The sequence below is a fragment of the Haplochromis burtoni genome, unplaced genomic scaffold, assembly GCF_018398535.1.
Source record: "Haplochromis burtoni strain Fernald_Lab_line unplaced genomic scaffold, NCSU_Asbu1 Contig_55, whole genome shotgun sequence".
In the NCBI taxonomy this organism is placed as follows: Eukaryota; Metazoa; Chordata; class Actinopteri; order Cichliformes; family Cichlidae; genus Haplochromis; species Haplochromis burtoni.
Genome location: NW_024582416.1, coordinates 911,556 through 938,731, shown reverse-complemented (window position 1 = coordinate 938,731; position 27,176 = coordinate 911,556). Strand labels below are relative to the sequence as shown.

At 43.7% G+C, this 27,176-nt stretch overlaps 1 protein-coding gene across 2 annotated transcripts in view; it reads left to right on the top strand.

Annotated features, from left to right (window-relative positions):
- Positions 1 to 1,877: 1,877 nt before the first annotated feature.
- The window catches only part of tiam2a (TIAM Rac1 associated GEF 2a), a 74,696-nt gene continuing 49,397 nt past the window's right edge, over positions 1,878 to 27,176 (top strand). The window contains exon 1 of one of the 2 annotated variants that reach the window (XM_005922358.3): positions 1,878 to 15,232. The gene's annotated coding sequence lies outside the window, so the exon portion shown is untranslated. The remainder of the gene's footprint in view (positions 15,233 to 27,176) is intronic. The other variant, XM_005922361.3, reaches the window with a different exon arrangement.

Sequence of the window (27,176 nt, the reverse complement as noted above, 5' to 3'; positions counted from 1 at the left end):
CTTGACGACATCATAAAGCACACCTTTACTGCTTCCACGGGAGTTGCGAGGGTGCTGCATCGGTGTGAGCACCTCTGAGCTGTGTGTTAGCTCGGTGCCAAAGGAGGAAAGACATCAGCAATGATCTTAGAGGACCTTCCCATCAATTCTCAAGGCATGTGAAACCATTTCCAAAACAATTTAAAGTTCATCATTCCACAGTGAGAAAGATTATTCACAAGTGTAAACATTCAAAAAGCTGGACAAATGCATCCCAAGAGCTCCATTTCAGACTTTACAGGCCTCAGATAGCATGTTAAAGGTTCAAGTTAATAATATGATTAAGAAAGGACTGAACATGTTTGGCTTGTTTATAAGGGCTCAATAAAGAACACGGCAGCATGGCTTAGGTTTGCAAAATTACATCTTAAGAAACCAAAAGACCTCTGGAGCAATGTCCTTTGGACAGACGAGAGCGAAGTGGAGACGCTCGTCCATGAAGCACAAAACCAAACTCAGCACATCAGCACAAACACCTCAGACCGGCTGTCAGCACGGTGGTGGAGGGCTGATGATCTGGGCACCCAGCAGTTTGTTGGGTTGACCACAAACTCCTCTGGATACCAAAGTACTCCAGAGTCAAATTTGAAGAAATCCGTCTGACAGCTAAAGCCTGGTGGACACCGGCTCGTGGAAAGAGAACCATGACTTCAAGTTATTGCAGCTGAGAGAGATTCTGCAGGCTACAGAATCACAGGGTGGACTTTTCACTCGTTTTCTTCCTGAATAATGACACGCGGCCCACGTCACCTCTACTTGCAGCCCGGATGTTGATATGAAGAACTAGTTTAAAAAATTATTATTCGAAAAACGATTTAATTAGAAGGCAATATGACCAGCGTGTTACAGACATGGCCCTTTAAGACTGTAGCCCCATGGGCGGTGTAGTCCTCGCTGCAGGGAGAACGTGCGCCCCTCCGTGTGTGAGCGCGAGGAGTTGCTACCGAGCAGAAACGGGAGCTGGAAGCATGTAAATATAATAATAACCACTGCAGCCAAACAGAGAGCCTGACAGCCCAGTTGGAAGTAAGCTATTAAGACTCGACTGTACACTGTGTTCGTGTTTTCCTCCAAAACAATAAAGTTCTGCTGGAGCAGCCTTTCAACGCTTCTTTCTGTCTCTCGCTAGCAAAGTTGACCCAGACAGTAAAGCGAGTTCCCGGCTACGAGCCCGACACGGAACCCAAAGTATTAGCCGGAGGTCTCCTTACCGCGGAGCCGCGGACCTGTCCGAGGTAACAGAGTGCAAACATGTTGAAGGCTGTGTTAGTTCAGTGAGAGATTTATTTGGAAAGAAAACAATTTTCACTTGACTCAAAAACTAATGTGTACGCTTATGTATGGAAGCCCGTTTCCGCCACTAAATAAAAACAAAAAAGCTAGTATCCATAACTCGAAATTTCGAGAAATATAACTCAAAATTTCGAGTTAGCTCTGCCAATCAAAAATATACGTGAATGAGATCGCTTTCTTGTTACTCGGAAGCATATGGCGCAGAGGAACGCGCACTCAAAAACGGATCCCAACAAATTGGCGCTTTCGCGAGTACGTTTGCTGATAGTAACACCATGTGATTCAGCTAATAACACAGGGATTTCATCATTTGTGAAGCCAGGCTGAAAACACTCAGCAATCTGTGCATTCACGACTGGATGGTCGCTTAGCTGTAGCATTTGTAGCTGAGGGCTTCAGCGTCCGGGTAACGAGGAAATGACGTCATTCACGTAGATTACTGATTGGCAGCGCTAACTCGAAAATTCGAGTTACTTTTCTCAAAATTTTGAGTTAATAAATCGAAATTTCGAGTTAATATGTCGAAATTTTGAGAAAATAACTCGAAAGTTTGAGTTATGGATCCTTTTTTTTAGTGGCGGAAACGGGCTTCCATACTTATGCCTGCATATTTGTTAAATACAAACAAAATTATAGCAAAAGTGCTGCCACGTGTCTGGCCAGAAAGAGCTGTTTATTTGGTAGTTCAATGAAAGGCTTCAGGTAGTCAAGAGTGAGGAAAAAATTGCGTTCATGTTTGCAGTTTTTTCTTGTTAAACATTATTTGAAATTAAATAGAACAAAGAAAACACTACATTTTAGGAAATATTAGTGGGTGTTTTCTTGTTTGTTTTCTTGTACTACTTGAACACTAAAGTGGCCCTCCAGTGAGATGACGGTGCCAGAAGGGGCCCCAGGCTCATTTGAGTTTGAGACCCCGGGTGTAAGATGTCACGTGTTGTTGTTTATGGGATCATATTAGAAGCTAGAATCTCCTGATGTGTTAAACCTTTGCACGTCTTTTGAAAAACTAAAAAAGTTCAGATATGGGACACTTTGCGTTACCAAGAGAATTCTTCTCAGTTTAGCTCCTTAGAAGCAAATGGTTTTTTTTGTGGGTTTTTAAAAAAAAAAAGTTTTATTTTTTATGGATTGTTCATACTTCTCAGTTAAACCCAAGATCAAAATGTGCGTGTGTTTCCTCAGGGTGTGGTGCTATTCATCCATCTACATTGGTCTGGTGAGAATTACCCAGGTTTGGAGCTACTGTGTTGCTCAAAGTGCAAAAAATGCATTTGAAACACTATCTGGTTATGTCTCTCTCTACAACTCATGTGGTCATCTGTTTCTATGCAACTCACTCCCCTCCAAAGGTTGGGGTGTGGCCAGCTAACATGAGGGCGGTCACCATCAGTGCTGACGTTCTGTCTCGTTGTCCCACCACAAGCGTCTCATCACAGATAAATGCATGCTCCCTTTGGCACGGTGGTGCAGTTGGCAGGTGTAGTTTCATAAGGAGAAGAAACGGCTCACAACAAGATTTCTGGAAACAGATGTTGTTACTTTCTTTATTCCGATATATTTTTTCATAGGCATAGTGCCACTTAGTTCCATTATATTGAAGAGGAGTCAGACATGTTTACGCCACATGTCTCTGAAACCTTTTAGATGGATAAGCAGCAACTACAGAGGAAAAACATGGAAATCAGAGTTTGCCGTCAATCATTCCTTTGTTTTTTGTTAATATGCATAAAAAAATACTGAAGAGGAAATTCTCCAAACACAGAAAAGTAGATCCTGAGTCCTGAGTGGTTAACCCCGTGTTCAGCGCCTCAAACCTCCCTCCTGCCGTTTGTCCAATCTGCCGAGTCTGTGGGCGTGTGTGCGGCTCTGTCGATATCGCCCGTGACGGTTCCTATGCCGCCCCGCTGATGGGGATTAAACATTCATCATCATGTTTATTAATGACCAGCAGGCATCAGGGGTCTCCAGGCTGTCACACACATGCTGCAGACAAGCTAAAGCTCACGATTTCTGGCACTTTCTCTCAAGAACTTGCACACAGAATAATAAACGCACAGCTACCTGCAAAGGTGGCTTAAATATTCATGAACCCCTCCCTTTGTTGTTGCTTGTTTTCAAGCGTTTTTGATGGTTAGAAGTTCTCGTGTGTGCAGCTATCGATCCACTGGCCTGTTAAAGAGTTAAAGAACAGATTTTGTGTCTCTCTGGAGCGCCAGCCTCTCCCATGGGTGGAGGGATGGACTGAGAACATCTGCGATGGCCGACTCCTGCAGAGACACACCAGTGTGTGTGTGCAGGGTTGAGTGGTCTGTTACCTATAGAAGCTTTAGAGGAAGCGCACTCCCAGTTTATTTCTTCCTTTCTCTCTCAAATAGACATGTAGTCATTTCTAAGCAGGCGGCTGCGCAGGCAGAAACCAAGCTTCCATTTTTATTCAATAAAAGCTGTGTGGCTGAAAATCCTTTGAGTTTATTTGCATCTCTGCATTTTAACCATTTTCATCATTTCATCTTCAACTCGGAGACTCGGAGATGTGCCCTCCTCTTAGGTGATACTCATAAAAACGACATACTTTGCACCACAGCCTCTGCAAATGAAATGATAAATGAGTGATGAGCAGAAGCGCACTGATGCTGCACTGCTCACAGCCTGCCGTCTCATTCTGTGTGGTTGAGCGTCTCCCTCCATACCTTCATTATTATTGTGCTCTGCTGCCTCCCCTTATCCTTTTTTTTACTCCTTTGGCCAGTCGTGTCTCATTTTACTTCTCTGCAGCTCCATCTTTGTGCTCCACTCTCCATTCTCCCCAGTGAAGCGTGTCACAGTCTGGTCAGATTTCTTGGTAACGGAGCCTCTCAGAGGGAGATGCTACCCAGATCATAAAACTCGCTTAAAATATAGTTTGTAAAGCTGTGCATTGTGTGAGTGAGGCTGAAGAGCAAACTAAGGAAACTGATCTCAAACAAAGTCAGGCTTTTAGTGGAAAAAATAGCAGTTGGCTGGTTTTTGGACCGGTTTAAATATAAACACAGATTTTAAAATGATTTCATATTCTTAGTAGATCTGAACTGGAAAAACAGAACAGGTAGAAGGCTGGCTTTTAGAAAGAAAATGCTGGCATTAACCAAATATTTGTAGAAACAACAACAAAAACTGATATATACACACTCTGGCCACTTCATTAGGGACACCTTTCTAGTACACGCACAAACGATTCCTGAGAATTTGTTGGTTACGTCCAAGATGTGAATCTCCCGTTCCACCACATCCAAAGGGGCTCCGCTGGATTGAGATCTGGTTACTGTGGAGGCCGTTTGAGGACTCGGTGTCATTTTCAAGAAACCAGTTTGAGATTATTTGAGTTTTGTGACGTTATCTTGCTGGATATCTGGTGTGTGTCCTTTTATGACCATACATATGAAGGGATGGACATGGCAAACTTACATACATGCTTCCCTTAGCTAGTATTACTAGAGAACACTGCATACATTTTCATTATTATGCAGATGATATCCATCTTTATTTATCCATGAAGCCAGATGATACAATAAAGAGATTTCCTGCTTCTAAATTCAGATCAAACTGAGGTTGTTGTTCTCGGCTCTAAAACCCTCAGAAATACACAATCCAACCAGATGACATTACCTTTCCCTCCAAAAACTCTGCGGCGGGCCTTGGAGTCGTTTTTTGACCGCCTCTCAGAATGATGCTGAAAAACTACTTTGCGCATTTATCACTTTTCTCCCATATTAATGTCTCTTTATTGGCTCACTGTTAAATTCAGGTTCACATTTAAAATCCTTCTCCTCACAAGGCCAAGGTCTGTAATAATAACAATCAAGCCTCATCTTATCTTGAAGACCTCGTACCACATGACCTCATGTTTGTCTTTTTCAGACTGTCCTCTGTAAACAGAGATGGTTGTTTAGGAAAATCCCAGTAGATCAGCAGTTTGTAAAATACTCAGACCGTCCGTCTGCGCCACGTGCATTCATTCAGTCTGAACTTCAGCAGGCTGATGTAACCATGTCTACATGCCTAAAGTCAATGAGTTTCTGCTACGTGATTGGCTGATTAGATGTGTAGAAATATCAATGCTATAAAAAAGTAATATCACAATTAATACTCAAAGGCTGTCCTTTAATTTTATAATAACTGCTGTATTTGCTTTCAAAACATTGTAGTTTACTGTGTTATCTTGACTGAAGGGGTTTAATGAATATTAAGCATTAAGAAAAAGTTAAATATATGAAAGCTACCTTTCAGGCTATAGCTCTAACCTCCACCAAACAGAGGAAGGCAACACTTAAAGCAAAGAAGGCACATGAATCCCTGCTTGATCGCTCTCTTGATTGCTGGAGCGTTTTAAAGACGACCGTGGCATTACAAAAACCTTACATAGTCAATATAAAGTAAAAATGTTTCCATTTGCTTTGCTTTTTCTGACTAATTTGCATTTAGTTACTATGCTATACCCTGACTACGTGAATACATGTGAAGATGTGCATCAGATTTTTAGATTTTGATTCGTCTGTGGGAGTTTACAGGCTTTTGAGTCGAAACAATAAAACCTTTTCTATGTTAAAATGTCTGATTCTTTAATCTAAATGGGGTTTCTATTCCATTTCCAATGTTTCAGCACAGCATATGTAAAAAAACAAAATAAAAATCAGACAATAGACAAAACAGGAAGTGTCTGTGCAGCATAATGCAGTCCGGCACAACATCCGATGAGGCTTTTATGCAGCTTGAGTCACAAAGATAACTCATGAAAAGAATTTAAACTCAGCAGAAAACTGAACGTGGAAACGAAGACGAGAACAGGAACAAACGCGTCAGTGGGAGTCGGCAGAGGAGGGTCACCATGTTTGACAGGGTAACAGAGGGATCTGTTTCTAATGAGTAAACAGACAGCGTACACTACTGCCAACCCACACACACACACACACTCTGTGTTGTTGTGTGGGAGAAAATGAGAAACGTGAAACTTGCACTCGTCTCAAAGAGTTTCTCTGTTAGGAAGAATAAGTGTCAGTGAGGTCTGGCTGTTGGTTTGGGGGGTGGCAAAACCCTAACTGCACAGAGAAAAGAGGGGAACTGGGTATCACATGTACCGTGTAAAGGTTTCCTATCCTTATGAAGTCATATTGAGCAAGTAAGGCTGGCCAAAATAACAGAAACATTACTTATGGGAGGACTTTAGTTTCCATCATCATAATTAAAACAGTCAGAAACATCAGCAAAGTGACCTCTGAGCCAGTTAGTGTTGCATGTGTGGGCGAGCTGTGTCGTGGTTTATACTTTATCAGATATGGATTCATAAATTTTCTGCCCAGCTGATACAGTATAGCTGATGTAAGCACAGTTTATATATAGCCACGCCTCGATACTTTCATTACACGTGTTTGTAGGCAGGATCGGAGTACACAGTCACAAAACGACTCAACTCTCCCAAAACCCGATTGCTGAAATGACCCTGTCACTAATGAGTACTTGCAACAAGCTAACTTGTTAAGTAGTAGTTTACCAGCTGCACTGCCATAGATCCACGTGCTTCATAATGATCTTATTTTTGATTAGTGGAGAACAAAAGCAAACCAAACTCTAGCAAAGAGAAGCTGGTTTTAATAGATTTCTAATGACGCTGCTGGACCAACGTGCAAAGAACCTTGGGAGAAGTTGAGCCCACATAAATCTGCCTTGCTTCTTCTCTCCCACGTTTCACACTGGTCCGAGTATATGAACCTAATTACACTTGAACTTAATAGTTGACAAAGCAGTAGCTTTTGTCTTTCAAGGCCTCGTTGAGTTATGGGGCCACAAAGAAGTCTGTTCACATGCAAGTATAATCCCAACCTTAGTGTTGCATGTGGGCAACTTCGCTAAGATGATAATGCTCTCATAAACGCACCTAAAAATGATTTAAATAACTAAATATGACTGAAAACAAGAATTAAACCAAATGGTTCCCATGACCTCGTGATTCAACAGCACTAAACCTGTCTGGGGTGTCCTGCGTATTCCCTAAGACCTGGAGCGTTTCCCTCCTGCAGATATCCGCTTCATTATCCACTTAGATGTGCTTTAGTATTTTTAACAGCACACAAGAACAAGCGGAGCCAGCTAGAAGCGTTTCTGTGGAGCATGGAGGATTTTCTCGTGCACGTCATACACACACTGTGCTCAAATCAAACATGTGAGTGTGCACACGCAACACAGCACACAGGAGAACTAATCTGATTTCACAGCCCAAATGAAAAGTGATGCACACATACACACATCCATTAGCTATTATTAGGTAAATAGGCTAATAGGTAAACACACAGAGAGCTGCTATGGAGACCACAAATGTCAGGGGGACAGCAAGAAGCGCTTGATTGTAGTGTTGAGTTCTGGGCGTGCTCACTTAGGGCAAACACCAACAGGCAGAGATGTGACTCCTTTATTGGAAGTCACACCTGGAGGCGAAAACTGCCTGCTAGTCATTTTTATCAGGTTTATTTAGCCAAATGTCAGGAAGTTAATCGATCAGATAACGACTGGCTTCTCGGTTTGTTCGCAGCTGCTAAACAAAGTGTAGAGCATGGCACTGCACGCAAACACTCTGCACCTGAACACGCTGTAGAAATGTAGTGACAAAATCACACCAGCCCCTCCTTCTCCACTGTAGCTCTGGCTGTCAGTTGTGGGTTATTTAATCTGTGTGAGTGGTTCGCCTGACATTGGAAAATGATTTAAAATAGATTTATGTCATAAGATCACCTACCAAACTATTACTGCTCGTCTCTACAGTCCTTCGACGCTCCTATGACCCTAATATTAACAGCCCACGGATGAACTTTAGGTAGCTCGACGTCATTACATAATTAGCACTCACCTTTGAGAATTTCGCCTCCTTCTTCTCCCAAATGGCTCACATAACTGACCTGACATTCACATCCACAATGCTTTACAAGCTGGACACGGCCAGGTCTGCACACCGCAGCACTTGGGGAGACCTCCAGCTACAAAACAGAAACGTCCTGAGTGCTTTTTTGTTCACGAAGCTCCTGCAAGTCAGAACAGTGGTTGGCCTCACTATAAATAAACATTTCCACCTGGAAAGACTAAGAGAATAATGCTGTAAGACGTTCTAGAATGATCTTTATTATCCCGGTCTCACAGACAAACTGTACCATCTTCAGTGTAAGATTAATACTGTGATTACATTCCCCAGTTTGATGGTGCTGATGACGCATCCCGACGGGATGAATGCTAAGAATCTTTGATGATGATAGTGTATAAAAGTGAAGGTCAACCTGATGAAACTTTTTAATGACAACTCAGGAGACAAAAGCTGCAGATCCTAAATATATGGAAAAATGATCCTCAGGAAACACTTTGCTCATTTTGGATCACAGTGAATACAAAACTGATTCCATTTTGGACAATTAAAAGTCCGAGTGGAGGATTATCCTGGGTGTATTTGAAGTCCTTAGCATACTGTACATGGCATAAAAGATGGATGAAGCTACCATGACTTCAGCCATTGGTCCTGTTTCCTGTAGTCCAGATAAACATTTTCCACATTTCCACCTTCACCACCTGTTTGGCCGTGAAACCGCACATTCATTGGCTAATGACTTGTCACTTACAGTTCATTCACCACTGAATAAATAATCCTGCTTTGTGAAACGCAGAACGAACCTGCAACCACACAAACTCACTTAGATAAAGAAGTCTTCTCTGGCACTGGATAAAAGTTACTCCATTAAAAGTTATCGATAAAGGTAACTAGTTAGCTACAAATGCTAACCATTGCAGCAGAATAAATCCAGGCCTCGAACTTGTCTGTACACATCAGTTTAAGGTAGAGAATCCAAAGTGTGACTTATTCGTTGGAGGGATCGGCAAAAGCAAAGCAGTCTTTTCTTCTTTTAGTGAACTTTATCTTCACAGATTTCTCCTCTGAACTAACTGAAGTTTATCCCTGAATGCTCATAAGCTGAAAACAAAGACGCAAACATGCTAACGTAATCTTACAATCACAAAGGATGATCTAAATGTCTCCCTCCACAAGGCCTGTAAACAAACCAGTCCAAGTGGTTTGGAGGAAGGTATCAGCTTTCCAGGTCCTGCTTTGTCTAATAACGACATGTCAGACAGACCCCTCCCCCCAGCTGCCCTTCCCTTAGCTTTGGTGCCCTCTGTTACAGTGCATCGCACTAGTAGCTGATAATATTGTGGTAAAGACCCAGAGCACTGTATCTGTTTCCAATTAAGAGGTGAAATGAGCAGGTTTTTAACAAGGTGACTGTAACAGCGCTCAGCTTCCCTTCACATGGGTGTGAAAGTATTTGTCAGCAGGGAGTGAGGAGGTTATGGGTGTGGGAACCTTACCTTAGTGGGCACGGCAGAGGGACAGTCACAGTCCTAATGATGCAACAACAGTTTGGTTCTCATGCTTTAGACATTGCAGCAGACATCCTCAAAACACACTTAATTACTTCATTTATTAGCAAAAGACTAATTTTTTGGGTGAGATTTGCTGCGATAAAGATCCATCCTGAGACTTTCTGCTCGATGTTGTTTGCGTCTTGCTTGTTTTCAGCTCGTCTCGTTGCTCTTATTGAGTTTGAGCGAGCTGAATTTAGCCCAATACAAATCACATTACACTTCAGAGTGAATGATTGCATTTAGCTCATTGGAATCAGCCTTTACTGTTTTTTACTGAATGAAGCTTTTGATTTTTAGGCATGTTTGTTGGCTTGTAATGTGTTCGATCACTTGACTCGGTGTAAGCTTGCAATAACTCAATCAAACGTCCCTGCGTTTGCTGTGGATTCCCCTCCACTGGCCTGCAGGGCTGTGGCTGCAGGAGTGAAGAGGTTTAAAGCAGCTTAAACTGTCACGCCAGCCCAGAGCTACAGACTGTTTCCTTATTCTCTTTCACTGAGTCTATAAAAGATGAGGCTTGTCCAGTCTTGATCTGTCTTTCATAAAGTAATCTCTCCAAAGTCCCTCAATCATTTATATTCTTTGCTCTCTCGTGTGGGATATATATTCAGCCACTAACATGCTCTTAACTTTGTCAGTGTCGAGTCTGCCCCACATTCAGACAAAGAAAAGGACAGCCGTGTGTACTTTGGTGCATTTTTAGACCAGGGCCTGATGTCACGCTAACCGCGCGCCGGGTTGTCCTCCGTCAGTCATGCCCTCCATGAGCTTAGACATGGTACGGTGCCACCATGCACCAACTTTGACGTAGCTTGGACGACAAACATGTTTTTGTTTCAGGTCTGACGGTTTTCTTCCGGAGCTGCTGACTGTAAAAGCAAGCAAGAGCTGAATGTTTTGGAGCTGGTGCAGGTGGGCATGGTTACCTGAGAGGAAGTGGTAAACAGGAAAAAAGTCAGTTTAGATCAAACACAGAGGCTTAAAGGGATAAAGAAGATGTTGTATTTCACAAAGTTCTCCTTGTGCAGCACTGCAGCCTCGACGGTCAAACTATGGAGCAGCTTTAAGATGCTCATCAGGTCTGAGACAGGGCCACACATCCCATTATACCACACGCTGGATAAACTGTACATACAGTATGTTACATCAACAAGTAGTCTGACGAGGGGTTTGTGCACGTTTTACTATGACATGGCCACAACAAATCACTTCCTGTTCTACAGTTTTAAAACTCCCGATTGGCTGATTCCTTTCTTAGTGTTTTATTTTTGTTGCTGCTCATCTGATGCCATTGTGGGTATTTACCATAACTAGTCATGTGAGCTGTGATGTGCACGAATAACATCAGTTGTGAAATAGTGTCAGGAGGTTTGTTATCTTCATGCTATAATAAGCTGTAAGCTTTTGAAGCAGTTTATGGGCTTTTAAAATGACATAATGTCTTATATGTTTTCAACCTGTAGCTTTGTATTGTGTTGTTTTTTACATCGTATCATAACCAATCACAGCCGCGTGATTCTCTCATGCATTTCGTATGTGTGCAGAATCCGTAATCATTTCAATGATGACTGATGGATAACATAATGCTGTCTTAATAATCCCTGCTTCAAAGCTCTGGGAGTTGTGGATATCCTTTAACAACTTCGCTGCACTTACCTTGAAATGATTCATTTTGCAGATGGTAATGAGTGCAAGTATAGATGGATGGAGGCAGGCAATCAACCACAGAAAGAAAACTATGCTTTCCCTGAGGCAGTTTTAGGGAAGTTATATGTGATGACATTCTGCAAACTAACATGGATTACATCCTTTTTTTAAAAACTGGGTTAACAAGAACCATTTTATTACTTTTTGTTGTTATGCTGGCTTCAGGTGCCGACACTTAGCTCTATACTTATCTTACAGTCCCATCCTGTTTATCACACGGCCGTCTCAATCTTTTCTCACAAGCAGGCAAACAAAAGAGTAATTCAGCTCATCAGTCTGTGGGAGCCTCGTGACAGTTTCTTCACCTACAACTCAAGTGATGAGCAAACACATCCAGCTCCCCTCACTGCTCGGTAATGAACGATCGTGCTGCAGACAGGCAGTCAGACAAACACATGATGCAACGTGTGGAGGACACGTCTGTCAAATATGTCGTTTCCCACACCGCTGAATCCATGCAGCTTTATATATCGTCTGATATCAGACAAAAAACAGTATATTCATCATCTTCAACTCTGACACATATCTTGCACGTCCACAGTTTAAAAAGCATTTTAAATGATGCTCGACTCAAAAAAAAAATAGAATTACACTAAAAGAACTGATAATGTAAGTGCATGTAAATCAGGGGCTTTAAGTGCTGTGTCTGTCCTTTAAAGACCCTAATAACATTGCTGCAAAAGGGTGGCCGCTGTGACACACTTTGCTCGTCTAAGCCATTGATTTCTCATTAGTTAGGCCCTCAGGAGTGTACAAGCTATCACTTGGATCAGCCCTGTTGTATTCAATTAAAAGCCTTTCCAACACACCCTGGATTTTTTCTACCTTATCTTTAAGTGCATATTTTTTCTGTTGCGTGAGCTGCTGCCATGGCCTCTTTCATTTTGGCTGCCATATTTAGAAACAAGTAAGGAGTTGTTTCAGGGTGTGGCAGTGGTGGCTCTGATTATAGCCCTCCCTTTGTCTCACATGCACCTTATGACATCTCCTTCTTTGTGTTCATGAATGCTGCGCACACAAAAACCGTGTTCCCAGCACCTTCTGCCTAACCCTGCCAGCCTTTCAGACAGCTCTATGAGAAAAATGTCTTCCAGCCACAGCAAACCATTAGGGCTCACATCTCAAATCAGTTTGGTAATTACACATGGACGCTGAACAGGCCAGCTCTCACATCTCAGCACCTCATATAGTGGTAATAATGGCCAGATCACAGCCTACAAAAGGCAGCTATGAGAAGGGTGTGAGCATCGCTTATCGGGGAATCTGCAGCCCCCTCCCTGCGTCTCACGTACAGTAACACACACTCACATAGAAATGCACAAACTGTGACGATCCTATTAGAGAAGCCACAATGGCAGAACAAAGCGATGACAGTCGGAATAGCTGGACCGGGGGTGTTGAGAAGCCTCATTTAAGAGGCGAGGAAGGAGGACTGAGGTGTGGATGTGTGTCACTATGTGTGTTGTGGAAGCCCACATTTCTGGCTGAGCTCAATGCTTTTTGCTCCCCGTTGTGTTTTAAAGCAATAAACTGACAATACCAATATTTCATTTCACCGGCCCTGTCCTCACTCCTCAGTGTGTTCGCAGGAGTGGCAAAGTCAGGACCGTCGTCTTGTGCCAGGCCGACAGACAAACACAGAGGGGATGATGGGCGGCAGGATGACCGTCAGAGCCAATTACGTTTAATGAGATGTGGAGTGACCAGAGCTCCCGAACGCTGCCAGATGACACAGGGAGCTTCCGAATGTATCCAGGATTCTGCCCTGGAAACATTGTGTGCTGGGATTGGTAGCATGTCACTGGAAAGACTGATAATGGTTGCCCAGTTGATTATTGCACTACGTTTGATTACCAATAAAAAGATGTGAATCAGTTCAAAGGCAACAAGTTCCATTTGTAATGATTCACATTCCCTAACAACCTAATTTGTCTCTGAAATCCTTTGACACTCCTGCAGATGCATATTAAGATATGTTGATTTCACAACAACATGCTTGGTTAACTGGAGCTAAAATCCCCAAGGCTATGTACATCCAACCAAGGGGGATGAAAGGCTGCTTGTTGTGATGACAGATCCTGATCAGACTGTGATGAAAGGAGTAGAAATACTGTATCTGCTTCTACGACAGGCACCGTGGCCACAGCTGTAAACTGGCTGATATGGAGACTGGACAGGGCGGGCTGGGCTGGCACACCTGGCCAAAGAGCCACGTTATGAAACTCAAGCTTTGTGCCAGTTGCGAGGGAGTTTTAAGGAAGCAAGGCCATGACGGTCATGTTATCAGTAATCTGAGACATCTCGACAAAGAAGGGTAGAAAGAAAATGGAACAAAGGACTTAAATTTAGTCCAAGAGAAACAGCGACAGTGGCAGCTACCCCATGATTTCTGAGTTCCTGAGGAAAACAAACCTGTTCCCTATCACACTGCCTATCAGTTCATCAGACCACGTGACAGTCAGGGTTGTCACTGTTATGTAAAAGATGCCTTGTTCACCTTTTCCAAGGCAGGACATGCTTCAGGTGAAGGACTGTCATGGAGAAAAGGCTTTAAACTCAACTACTTGCCCCAAGAAAGTTTAGTTAATGCTGGATTTAAATCTTTGCAGAATGATTGAAGAGTTCAGAGGAAAGAGTGAAATGCTCACGCCTGTTCTGACTGTGGTCATAAATGCAGATGGAAACAAATAGTTTGGTGTCAGTGACCCAATCAGTGCGATTCATATCAGGATGATTCTCACACCGATTGCCTCCCATACCTCATCTTATATAATAACTAACTAACAATCCATAAGTTAACTTTAAAATATAGTCTACACATTTAATGGCTATTTACATTAAATCTATAATTGCATATGTTTAACTGCAGTATCATTTTCTTCACCTGAAGCCCCGACGAGCCCTCGGCCCCCCTTACATCAGCGTTATTCTCAGCTTTCTATGTGTAATTAAATACTGCATTAGGCAAGAAGATGCTTATAAACACACAGTATAAAATATGATCATTTTCACAGATTATATCCATAACATCCCCAAACTCATTTTAATCTTGGTGCTGACGATGTTTCCTTCTTTTTTAAAGTCTTTTGATTGATTGATTTTTTATCTGTGTGGTCCTTTACAGTTCTTTTACTTTCACCAACTTTCCATCAAAAGGTTTTAGCAGTCACTTCAAATCAAGCTTAGGCTTTAACCCAGGACACCCAAGAAGTTTTTTTAATTGAAGTTTATTTAACAATCAGAGAACAGCCAGATTAAATAAAGTTCAGCGTCTTTTTCTCTTTTCAGTCTGACTACAGGAAGCTGTCTTCACAGGCTGAGCTGTGCTCATGAATAAAGTGTAAAATCTGTCCTTTTGAATAAAGGGAAAGGAACACTTTTCTGATAGTTTTGAGGACCCTAAAGTCCTTCTTCGTGACCCCTAAAAAGTCCACGAACCACAGTTTGAAACACCTTGGTTCGTCACACGGTTAGATTTCCTTCCACGGTACTCCATGTTGTAGTCTATTCAAGGCTCTCGGCCATCCCCCCTCTCCATGTCCGTGGGAAGGAGGAGTTTAACCCCACATTGCGAGGAGTCCGCAGTCTCTTGGCGCTCCGACCCGGGATCGTTTGGCGTGGACACGGAGGGATCGTGGAATTAGCTCCGAGAAACGCAGACTTTTTAATGCAGCGCTGGTATATTAAGAGTTTTCAGAGAGGAGGACGCAGGAGTGCTGCGGGGAATGTGTTTCACGGGTGGAAGCATTAGCCGGTAAGTTGTAGACGAACTTATTCCCAGTCACGCTGTTTTAATAGACTGCCGTTCAGCTTAAACGCGTCTCCCACTCTGCGCGAAAAAGTTTAACAATTTAACAAAGAATTTCCAGTAAGTCGACCAGTGACTGAGGCAGCGATGTAATCCAACTGCAGCACGTCCGATTATCCAGTGATTTTAAATTTGAATGATTTCATTGAGAAATCTGTTTTATTCTGAGGCTTTCTGCCGTCGTGTAATTATTCATGTTGACAACGGTCTCCCCTTTCTTCCGTCTGTGGATCTGTCACGCATTAAAGCCTTCACTGTGGATGTTGTTGGACTTTCTTACCTGAAAAGCAGTAATCGTTATGTTTTATTGTGCGCTGTGAAGCAGAATTTGGGGTGATAAATAGGAGCACCATAAACACAAACTGTGCCTGGACACGATCTAAAAGTCCCACTAAAGGTATCTGCGTGGCTGTTTCATGTTGTAGCTCACAGCAGTGTCACAGGCTGCTTATAGCTTTTGAACTTCTGTCTCATTTATAGGCTGGGAGATGTGGGACACACAGGATGTATACTGATGTGAATTACCTGCCACTTGCATTGTTGCTTGGGTTTGTGCTGGGGTGGAAGGGCTCTAGCCACATACAGAGGCAACAAAAGGGCCCCGGGACCCCCGGAGTGAAGGGTCAGCCCAGAGCAAACAGAGTTTTGGATTAAAGGAGGAAGAGCCCGGCATGCCTTTTGGGATGGTCATGGAAACATCCACAGGAAGGTGTCAGTCTTACTGTCCTCCTACCTTTAAATGCCACAGATGAGAGTGAAACAGTGGCTAATGTTTGACTCGAACAGCCGCCCGGGTCACTCATTTATCTGTCTGATGGCTTTGGCTGGAGTCTGTCCAGTGTTTTGCAGCAAGACAGATTGGATATGTGCTTGCACTGTAAATGTAAATCATTTACTCCGGTCATTTTTATCCAGGAATTATGCTGAGCCCAACATGCCCAGGAGGAAAAACTTCAGCAAATGCTTTGTGTTTATTTTTCTGCAGGGGGAACATGCTGCGTGCTCGGTTTATATTTCATCAGGCCTATCAGCCCCCCTGCCTCTTTAATGGACTATCCAGAAATAGTTATTTACTTACATAATTGCGTTGATCTCATGTGTGTTCCCTGTTCTTTTTGTGCGAGATCAGTAAGAATAGCGCCGGGTTAGAAGCACCGTGTGCATATTTTGGCTTCTGTGGTTCACATTTTTGCGGCACAGAAGTCCTCCGCCACAAGGAACATATTGTTTTTACTATTCTCTTTTTCCCTGGATTGGAACGGGGTCTTGAACCAGAGCAAAGTTGACCGAGTGTGGCCCTTAATTTCCTTTTAGTGGAAAACATGTGATAGTTTAGCTGGTTCGTTCTGTCCTTCTGTGGCACGAGGGGCGAGTTTCATCTGGCAGGGCCGTCAAAGTTGTTTACAAGTGATAAAAGGGTGAGGCCACGCTGGCTTCTCTTTGGGTGGCACACAGTCACAGGCTCAGAAACAGCATGACTCTGTGACATAATTACCACTGGAACTGCAGTCAGTACATCAACAGCTGATGCACTTTGTCAAGTAACTTTAAGAACAGCCGTCTAACTGTCGACTGCTCTCGTCTTTGCTTCTTTTTGATGCTCCGTGTGAAAAGCAGCCTTGGTCAGGCACAAAAACTTGGAAGTGTTTTCCCCTGACTGCGCCTGTCATCATTAATTCTCAAAGTGTTCACACACTGGCCGAGAAACGCCAATGTTTCATGTCTTCTCCTCTGCACATTTTTCTCCATATAAGGTGCACGGGTAACATCTGTGCTCATTGTCACACGGGGATGAGGGCCTTTCACTGTCTCTAGGTAGAGAGGCCCTGCAGAGGGAAACCACAAGGACTCCACACGAAGGAGACAAAAGGATTTGAAAGGATCACATTTAAATGAGCAAAAACTTGATTTCTTTTCGGTTTCTCGGCACGTTCGCTTTCTTGATTCCAGTGAAATGCCATTTTGAGGCTTCTGTTCGGGCTGCACAGTCGGGCGAGCATAATGGTGGCCTGCGTGCTTCTATTTCTTGCTGCTGTGGTTGAATTTATATTTGGCTTTCAGAGTGTTTGCTGGTAGCCCGTTGCCAGCAGTGTCTGGAGTGGTTGCTATAAAAAGCAGGTGATCTAAAAGCTGCTGTTGACAGCATCTTGGCCAAGACTTCTCATTTCATACGGCGCTCACCGAGAGGCTGACCAAAAGACACGTGGCTGGCTTTGACCCCTTCTTGGATTCACGCAGCTACAGGTCGAAGAGCTATCACGGACACAACACCGAGGTTATCCTTCTTGGCTTTCAGCGGACGCTTGGACAACAGTAATAACCGAACCCTGTCGCTGAAACGGCAAAAAGAAGCCGCCGAGTACTTTGAGTGCTGCATAATTCAGAGATTCTGAATTTAACTTGTTTTGCAGTGGATACTGGGCTGGTGGTCGCACACACACAAGCGTGCGTGCATCCACTTTGTGAGATTTGTTCAGTCAGCTTTGTGTATCTGCTCTAACACAGAATTTCCCGCTTTGCTGCACATACTGAATCTTCTGCCCAGCTCAGCAGAGCAGCACACTCATCCAGCTGAACCGGCCCATTCATGCTCCTCCTCACACTGGCTCCTCTCTTTGAGGAGATTCATTTAATGCATTGGGCTAAATGGAGCTTCATGCTGTCTGGGTCACCTGCTAAAGGGAGGCAGTACGGTTTTAAATGCAGGCAGGCATGTAAACAATTGGGGTGCAGATGAAGAAGAGGATGGCGTAGCTCTTCACGTGTGATTCAGACTTTCATTAACCCCAAAGAAATAACTGTTAGGCTGTTACTACGCTTTTATTGATGGCCTTATATATCATGCAGCGATTGGTGAACACGAGGGAAAAAGCTCCCATGGCAGCAGTTGAGTAGCAGTGCATGTAATTCCTGTAAGCTTGTTAGACGGCATGCAATATTTCAGTCTGGTAATGGTGCTGTTTCAGCATTTTGAAAGCGGACCAAGTGATTTAAAGGCCTTGAATATAAAAGCAGTAGTTTGTATTATCTAAATGTGTGAACAATGAAATGACTGACAGTATGGCGGCTACAGAGACCTCAGTCGGAGGGCGTGTGATCGTCTTCGCTCAAAGCATATTCCTCCAGAGCGTAGCTCTCTGTGTAAACCCTGTTTGAGGTCTGGATTGTAAATTCAGACTGGAAGCAGTCGAGCTGCATCACGTCTCTACTGCGTACACGAGAGAAGTCTGTATTTACATGATGTTTGTGTTTAAAAGATGACGCGTGCTGGCTCATTTGTCAAGCAATCAACAGCCCAGTTTGTATGGAAATAACCCAGTCTGTCCACACACACACACACACACACACACACACACACACACACACACACACACACACACACACACACACACACACACACACACTGGCTACAAGCCTGTTTATAACAATAGAAATTGTGATTGATCTGTCCTACCTCAGTCCAGTAGCCATAAGGTCCCACTTACTATCTGGGCCCTATTGGAAAGGCAAACACAGCTGGTGCTACAGGCTAAACGAGTGCCCGGCGCTGGGATGTTCAGCTGACGCTGTGCGTCTTGCATTGTCCTCCATGATGGATGGAGCAAATTCTGGGTACACATTTACAACAACGTCCCAGCTGCTCAACAGCGGGTGGATGTAAACTATTTTTGTTTTTGTTTTAAAGAAAACTAAAAAGCCCTCACCTCTTTTTAAATAATTTTTTTTATTATTAATTTGTTTTTTATAGTTAATTAAGACACCACATTTCTTGTCATACTCGTCTAACAGGTACCCAACTGCAATGGGATCCTTTCAGAAGATGACAAATGATGAATCCGGGCGATACAAACGTCGGAAATAAAGTTAAGATGCTCATAAATCCATCATCGTGCACACATGGATGCAACTGTATCCGGTAGTCCATTCATCCCAGCCTTACCTTCAGCAGTCAAATATCAATCATCACAATTGCACAACTGCAGTCTTGCACGATATTGATGTTGCTTCGCTTCGTTCGCTCGCTCAGAAGCTCGCTCCAGTCCATGTCCTTATCTGCACAGTTTCCTGGGCTTTGTGAAACATGCAAAGTGTTTCGAGGGTCTTTGGCAGCCGTTGCATTCATGTTATGTTGAGGAACATTTTCAGGCTCATTAGCACCCCTCTGCCCGTCCAGCCCACTCCCTACTGTAACAGTTGGCGGTTTGATCTCTGAGATAGATAAGCTCTATTCTTTACTTCTTAGTCTCCAGCCTTTGTCACGTTGGCGTGCGGCCAGTGTAAACACAGACGGGGTCCTGATTGCTTTAGGTAACCAGCAATCCTGACGTCCACTCATGGAACACGCTCAATTAAAGATTCCTCTAAAATCCTGTTTTTTCCGAAGAGGTAAATGTTTTTAAATAATCTGTTTCCTGAGCTGATATCATCATCCAGGCTTGTTCGGCTCACGGGCCTCGTCTGTTCGAAGGAAAAGGATGTAGAAGTGAAGGGCTTCATTGTGCCGCAATAAGAGCAATGAAACGGAGTGTGTAAGAACATTTTATCAGGTTAATGTGAAATTGTGGCTAAATGGTGTAAGACAGGCCTCACATCCTCAACCTAAGCCGAGCGGTAAATCAGCCAGGCTGCTGTAGGAGATCCTGTGTGTGCTTATTTTCTATGGCACCCCTTCTCTACCTCAAACTGTAGTTTAGACACTTGGGTTTCCCTCCCAGAAACTTCCAGCTCCATTTTTCTGTGTTCGGCTAGTGCCAGGACACGATCTGAGCTGTTACGTAAGAGCCGTTTAATGCAGGGCTGGGCTTCCCTGGCTGCGAGTGACAAACGTACCCACTGCCCGGCTGGCTCTCTGTGACACTCTGGCTCCACAAGAAACTGCCGGGATGGTTTTTCACACCTGATGGCTGCAGGTGCCAAACACCAAGCGGCTTTATCTACCCAGAAAGTACAGACCGTACAGACTCCGTTAGAGGAGAAACACTTGAACCGAGGAGCAGGGCCGCTGTTCGCGTATCTTTACGTCCAACAACACAGGATATTTCCTCATGGATATTTGTGCTACCAAGCATAGTGCTTATCTCACAAATGCATCCTTGGCAAGTTGACATGCACAAAAGACACAACATTTAGATAAAGTCAAGGTTGGTATTGGCTGTTTCTTCCATGGTTAGTCATTCAGATTACAGGGTGCGGTTTGCAGTCCAGCGTGTTGTAATATGGGACAGCTGTGCAGATTTAATACACTTCCCTCCCTCAAAGAAGTCAGAGCAGGCGACACTATACACCCTCATTGCTGCAGCTTCACTCATATCACCAAATTCATAAATCTTCCTTTAAAACTTGATGCGGCGATGGTCTGAGTCTGATGGAAGGAGGTGTGAAGGGGATACCTGAGGCTATTACAGGTATTTGACATTAAGGTGTCACTGGAGCTCCAAACCTGTCTGCTGCTCAATCCTCGTGTTATTTAAGGTGCTGGAGCGCTGGGTTTATGGACTGTCATTGATCCTGGTGTCTCTGTTCATGCAGTGCACTTTAAATTAGAAAAGACGTCAGACAGCACAGATAAAGTTGACCCAAAAAACTCTTATCAAAAAAAAATTAATTAAACATTGTTTGGGAATATTTTTATTTAGTTTTTTACCTAGTTTAAGTGCACTGATTCCACTTTCACATACAGAAACATTAAAGCAAACCTTTGACCTCTGCAGTGAGGCAATCTTGTGGCTCTTTTATGATTTATAATGAACTCACTGGAGGATATGGAAGGGGAAAAAAGTCCTTGTGTACAAACTTCTGGAAATCCGGCAGGGCAGCCATGTTTCTTGACTCAATATTGTCGGGCATAAACTGATTCGGCAGCGGTCCCCACGAATCAGTTTATGCCCGACAATATTTTCATGGACCAGCCTTTAAGGTGTCGCGGATAAATACAACAAAATAAAACCAAAAAAAAGAAGATTTATTCATAACACACGGGAAAAGACCCAGAGAAACCGAGTTAACAATAAAAGCGATTAAAAACCCTGAAAACCATACATTTCACACCCGAGCCTCAACTCCCGGTACCAACGAATCATGGACCGATACAGGTCCGTGACCTGGGGATTGGGGACCGCTGTTCATATGGGGTCTTTTTGAATTGCTCTTAGTTTGGCCCCTCGCCCATGAAGCGTTTGCCTTTGGAGACCCTACCAGGGGCAAATTGGCCTGACAATCTAGCTCTTGGATTACGTGGGCATGCAAACCCTTCCACTGTGGGACATTCATGCATGGGGAGGGTTTATGCCGCTTGGCTAGCGTGACAGAAGAGCTAGACGATTACAGTCTAGACTGATGCCCGCGACCCGGATAAATGACTGAAATTGGATGGATGGGTAGCTGGATCTTTATTAGTCAAAGGAGGGCTTTAAGGCAGGTTCTCGGCTTCCATGCTTCATGCTTAACCAAGTTCCTGTCTTTAAAAGGTAGAGCTCATTGACCCATCTGTCTCTTAGCTCCAGCTTGTGTTGTGACATTTTCATCAATCTTTCCATTTGTCTTGTTTCAAAAAAAGTAAATAAGCTTCAAGGTCAGCTGTTTCTTCTAAATGGGACATCTCTTGAGTTTCTTAGTGTTTTATTTGCAGAGTTTTCAACGCCGCGGAGTGAAGGCAAACTTGAAGAGGTCATGACTCTGCCTCTGTTGAGGCCTTTTGAGTCCGGGTTAAAGACACACCGTACCACGGGCAGAGCAGGAGCTTGTATGGGTTATCTCTGACAACCACTCAAACATCCCAGGTGGTTTGTCGCACTCAGCGGGACCGTTGTTGGCCTTTCTGGATGGATCTGACTGGATGTGGAGGCTATGTGTGCTGCAGTTTAGGGGAACGAGTGACTCAAAGCTACAGACAATATACAATACACATCCTCTTTATGTGTGTGTGTCTTTTTGAGAATATGACTGCTGAAATATGTGAGGCCAGTGTGGTTCCCATGCTATGCAGCAGCCCTTCTGCCCAAATTCTTCTCAACTGAATAATGAGAAGTCTGTGTTACTCTGCATAGCTCTCTCAAAGCCTCCAACATCCATGTTGATGGAGTAGCTGCGTACGAAGCGCCTGTTGGTTTTCAGCGGCTGTGAGTTTTGATCTCTATCTCACCTGCTTTCATGGTGGGAATCCTGCTTCCAGCATATCAAAGGAACATAAAAAGTCCTTTTTAAAGATTTTTCTACATCCGCCAAACAGCCTTTTATATCCTCATTGCTATTCCCCTCGCATGTGACAGGATCCGGTGTAAAGTGAATGCGTACAGAGGTGAAGTCATTCATTATAAATCATTTCCACTTTGCAGGGTGAAATCATTTATTCACAGTCTCATGAGGTTAGTGATCCAAGGAGCACACCCTGACTGGTGACTAATATGCGGCTGATGTTGTGTCACTCGGCCCAGCGACATGCAGCAGATACTGTTTGGTCTCCAGGTTACTGCGCTTCATCTCGTCTGTCATTGCAAACAGCTACTAGGAGGCTTCGTTTGCTCAGGCTTTTAGAGGGGACAGGTTTTTGTTGACGAGTCCCAAATGTCTGTTTCTTCCTGGCAGAATAACTTCAAGAACATATCACAGTTATTACAGTAATTTTGTCTCTTTAGGCGCTTGGCCTGCTCCTCTGTAGTAATTTTGTGAGCGAGCGGTTTTGTCTCCAGCGGGAAGCCCTGCGGTCTGCTCGCGTGGAGAAATCGGCTTCACTGGAAATTTGCGGGTACCATTTTTTTTATACTAATAACGATATATTACAGCACAAGGGTGCACGCTGGCATGCCCGGGCTTAAGCTAATAATAACAACATTGAGAAATGCCAGGAACTGGGTTTTCCTGACAGTTAAGATGATTGCTGCAGTTCAAGGAGCTGCGAAAGCTGTACTTACAGTCATATTGTGTTATTAGCCTCATGCATCCCTTTTTCCTCCCCGTCTGTGTGATTCATATATGCGTTTGTACTTGATCAAATTTAGATTCCAGTAATTGGAAACATATTGTTTTTCATTGTCTTCCACACTCAATTGGCCCTTAAGTAAAACAGAATAGTAAAACAGGCCATTAGTTAGCGGGCAGTGATGATGTGTGTGTTTCTCTCTAATGGGGGTTGTCTTAAGTGTTCATGTTTAATCCCAGACGTGCCTGCTGCTTTTGCTAATTATTCTATCACACAGTGCCACGGGCTTTTCTAAGCCAACAAGTATTTTAACAAGCTGGAAGGCTGCGCTCATTTTTTCCGATCTTTTCCCAGCATCCATACCGTCACGTTTAATGTCTCGAGGTGCAGTAAGCGTTCAGCTAACCACTAACTGTACATGGAATAAAAAAACATCGAAGAACTGTTGTATCGCCGTCTTGATGCTGCGTGCAGCCACGCAGCAGAGTCGCTTTGATGTAGCGTGAAGCGAAACAGCTTCACCGGCACTACAGACAAGTCGGATCAGGCCGGAGTGTTTGAAGTGCCTCTGCTGTGTGCCTTTGTGGTCATTACTGCTGCTTAAAGCGAGCTGCAGTGCATCAGTCCTGTCAGAAAAGCTCCTTTTGTTGTTGTTATCATGCATTGATGGCAGCACAGTAAGATCTGAGCAAGTCTGAAGTTTTTGGTTTTCTTTTCATGTCTCGCTCTTTTCTTTTTAATACCTTTCTCGTGGTGGGCACGGGCAGAGCGCTCCTTTATCTCCACCAGCAATGAGAGAAACGCTGCATTGTTGGTAATTGGCTATTTGCCTCAAGGGTTAAATATCCATCTCCATTCCCTCTGAGCCCACGCCAGCTTAGGAGGGAAAGCCTGTGAATAAATGCCACCCTTGTACTCCCATAATGGAACAGCTTGACCTTTCGTGACCTCTGCCGGTCAAAGCATCTGCCTGTCGATTTCTCCGGCCCGTCCCGTGGGACATCGCCGGGCTTTCACATCTGCCTGTGAGCGGTGATTCGATTAGTTGAGGAATTTGTTTTGCTGAATAAAAATTAAGAGTCGGACTGTAATTTTTCAAAGTCAGTAAAAGAATGGCCGCCAGCTGAAACATGCTGTAGATTTACTGTGTAATCGTGTGAAAGTGCTGGTTTCTTTGTGGGCATTGTGCACGACGACTGCATAATGAGCATGATCCTCATTGACATTCTTGATCCTCCCTATATGAATGGGATAATAACGAGTTTGGCAGGAGCCTTAATTTAATCATGTTGGTAAAAGCGGCACATATGCGGCACAGCTGCTGGTGCTTAGCCGAGCCTCGCCGTGCCCTTCGCTGAGGTGGTGTTTGGTGCCCGCTTTGGCTTGTTTTGTGTTATCGGCCTTTCTGAACCACATTCCTCACTGAAAAGGCTCTGCAGAGAAGGACAAAGGAGTTAGCTTTGCGGAGATTTGCCTCTGACTTTTTCACAGCCATCGAATTGGTTCACGTGCCTGTGCATCGCCGTGACTTGTGAGACTGGTTGCACAGGTCACTCTTTTGTTGTTGCCTTTCTTTAACTTTGCAAGTTAAACACAGGTGCCGCTCGAGTGCTTTGTCCAGCACCTGTTGTGGATTATAGGTCGATAAAGGCTAATTTCTTGAGATAGTTCTGCAGTGAGATCTAATCTGGCCCTCGCCGTTTCAGCAAGCTTTGCAGAACCCGCATCCTGATGTTGGGATTCAAAATCTGTTCCTGCTTAGAGTGAAAAGGAGGCGGAAAATTCACATGTCTGCTCGCATGCATTAGCAGGCACATTTTCACACAGTGTTGTGCTCCAGTGAATCAGGCTAGCCCTTGACACAGTTTTGGACAGAAACTGTGTCATGCACTGGGACGAGGAGACACGCTCACCACAGGTGGTAAACCTGTTCGTAGGTGTTGAGCTGCACTGCACTGTGGCCTTAACACACACACACACACACACGCACACACACACACACACACACACACACACACACACACACACACACACACACACAAATCATCGTAGCTTCATGTTCTGCTTTTATTCCACCAGGTGTTGCTGTTTATTGGCTGTTTGATTTCCTTTTAATCAAAAAGTCTTTAAATGTAAGCAAATAAAAATCTGACTTTGACTGCATGACTTTGCATTAAGCTCACATTGCATTCCTTCATTTGCAGATACTTAGACTTTCTCAAAGTGTAAGGAAATTCATACTGCCCCCAGTTGCATCTCCTGTAAACATGTAACATCTTACAGTCCCGGCTCGTATGCAAGAATCCATCCACCATGTGCAATGTGCAGCTAACAGCATTCGCCGATTGTGGAGGAAGTGGATTGCTGGCATTTTGGGCCATGCAGTCTGTAACGCCCTCAATACAATATCTGTGTGTGTGTGTGTGTGTGTGTGTGTGCCTGGCTCCTACCAGCTGTCTCACCCATCATCAGTGCTTCCAGGATGTTTAGCAGACAGTCCAGCTCACATTTGTTTCCTCTTATCTGTGCCGTGGACAGTAACAGTTACTGTAAGTTCTCTTTAGCCTGTTTTTGGCCTCCAATAAAACTCCGTGTTCAGGTTGTTAATAACCGGACGACTCGTGGGTCTGCTTTCCCGAACATTCGACCAACTTGGCTTTGATTCATAACTTGTTTATTGTCAGCTCTGTTTGATCAGCAGAGAGTTCGACAGAGATTGTTAGCTCTCCTCTTCAGTAAAGAGTCGGTTGCTGTGAGGAGCATGATGTCAGAGGATGGTTACTTTATGCGGTAATTTACATTTCTTTGCCTGTGAGCTCTGTTTACTAAAGCCGTGCTGTGGGATATGTCCTTATTAGAGGCAGCAGACTGGTTAAGGACGTTTATATGGTGAATAATGTGATTGTGCATAAACTTGCACATGTATAGGGTCTAAATACAGCGAGACATGTCTAAACAGAGCTGATTTCACCTGATGGATGGTTTATATAGCCCTCCAGCCTGTGGTCCTGTGTTTACAGGCCTCTCATGTAGGTCCATGACACGATGCCGACTTCTCCACCACTTTATCAAACCATCTACAGCCGGCCGGCCGACTCCTCTCGGCTCGGGTAGAGGCGAGGATGTGTATTTGAAACACGCTGGCTCGGCAGCGTGACGCGAATACCAAAATCTCTCCGGTGAATCATCACTTTAAACTGAAAGAATTGCATCCCTGCAGTCGTGCATTTGTGATGTGGTCTGGATTTGCATGCTGCTGCTGCAAAGAAAGGTCGGTGCCAAAAAGCAGTGCAGGCCCGAAACTTGTTTCAAACAAGTTAATCCCCCATTCACGAGGAGAGGGATAATCCTGCTTGTTTGGAGTTTGGAGTTCACTTGTTTCCGGGAAAACAGATCAGTGCTGCCGTGTAGGGCTGAACGATTATGGAAAATAATCTAATTGCGATTTTTTGCCCCAATATTGCGATTGCGATGCGATATGCGATTATTTTTTAAGGTCTTTGTCTTCTGTATTATTAAACAAAGACAAGCAATACATCATATAGTATGGCCAATACTATATTACATTAATTTTAAACTGTTCTTTCCTGGAAGACAGACCTCTGTTATGATGACATGAGGTGATGCATGAATTGATGACTGACATTTTTATTTAACTTCTTCAATCACAACAGTATATTTGAACATACACAATAGTTTATTTTTAGCTTACAAACATCTGAGCATAAAGTGCTGACAAGGAACCCTGGTGTAAACATTAAAATGAAAGTCAGTACAATGTGCAGATTGCAGAAATATACATAAAAAAAATCAGTGGCTTTACCACACTCAGTTTTTCGACATCTGTGAACTACTAGACAGTCATTCAATTAAAAAATAATATTAAATAAATAAAACTAATAAATAAAAAATACACACATCTTACTGATCTCTGCAGTCAGTAACATTACACATAAAGTGCAAACATAATAG